Genomic DNA, 1,146 nt, shown 5'->3' on the forward strand with positions numbered 1-1,146 from the left:
TCTGCGACTTTGGGCAAAGCAGGTTTTTGCAGCCTCCTTGAAACTCTTTTTTTGGGTTTCTGTGGTGCTGCTCAATATCAGTTAGGAGCCTTTTGGCAGCAGGTAAAAGAAACCTTGATCCAACTGGCTTGAACAATAAGAAAGTTTATCTCATAACATAAACTCAGAGGGCTGGCTCCCAGTCCGGTCGATTCAGCGGCTGAGCATTATCAGGGGCCTAGGTTCTTTTTGTTCTCCCATCCACAGCGTCAGCTTCTTCCTAAGATTAGCTTCTCTCATGATCATGAGATAACTGCCAGCAGAAATTAGAGCAGCATGCTTCCTGGTTCTTAACCAGAAGAATGGAGGAACATCTCCTCCCAATCATGAAATAAAGTCCTCGATCTTTTTAGAACAAGTAGGTCACATGTCCATCTCGGGAACAATAACAGTCACCAGAGAAATGCCAGTCACTGGTTGGCTGGGTCTCATGGCTATGTATGTGGGGAGTGAATATCTGAACAGAATCAGGACTGTCTTTGCAAAGAAAGGGAAAAGGATAGTTGCTGAGTAGGAAACCAACAGTGCCCCCTATATTTGCTTTCCCAATTTTCCTCTTGGTTGTTCTTTCTCAGTCTATTATGTGCACTTCTCTTTCATGGACTGCCACTTAAATGTTGGTGATCATTATAATTCTATCCCTGATCCTCTTCTATTTGGACTACACCATCTCCATGGGTCCTCTACTCTGTTTTTTTGATTACTATCTCTAACTGATGACTCCTAATAAAGGTATATTTCCAGCCCAAGTGTCTTTTTTAAGCTTCTTACCATGAACACTAGTTAACACTTACCCAATACTTTCTGAGTTAGGCAGAATAATGCACCCCTCTGCTCCCAAGATGTCTACATCTTAGTACCCAGAAACTGCAAATATGTTAGGTTACATAGCAATGGGGCATTGAGGTTGCAGATGGAGTTAACCTTGCTGATCAGCTGACTTTAAGATAGGGAGACTCGGCCAGGCGCGGCGGCTTAAGCCTGTAATCCCAGCACTTTGGGAGGCTCAGACGGGCGGATCACGAGGTCAGGAGATCGAGACCATCCTGGCTAACACGGTGAAACCCCGTCTCTACTAAAAAAAATACAAAAAACTAGCCGGGCGAG

Source organism: Mandrillus leucophaeus, unplaced genomic scaffold (assembly GCF_000951045.1).
Source record: "Mandrillus leucophaeus isolate KB7577 unplaced genomic scaffold, Mleu.le_1.0 Scaffold40, whole genome shotgun sequence".
Taxonomy (NCBI): domain Eukaryota; kingdom Metazoa; phylum Chordata; class Mammalia; order Primates; family Cercopithecidae; genus Mandrillus; species Mandrillus leucophaeus.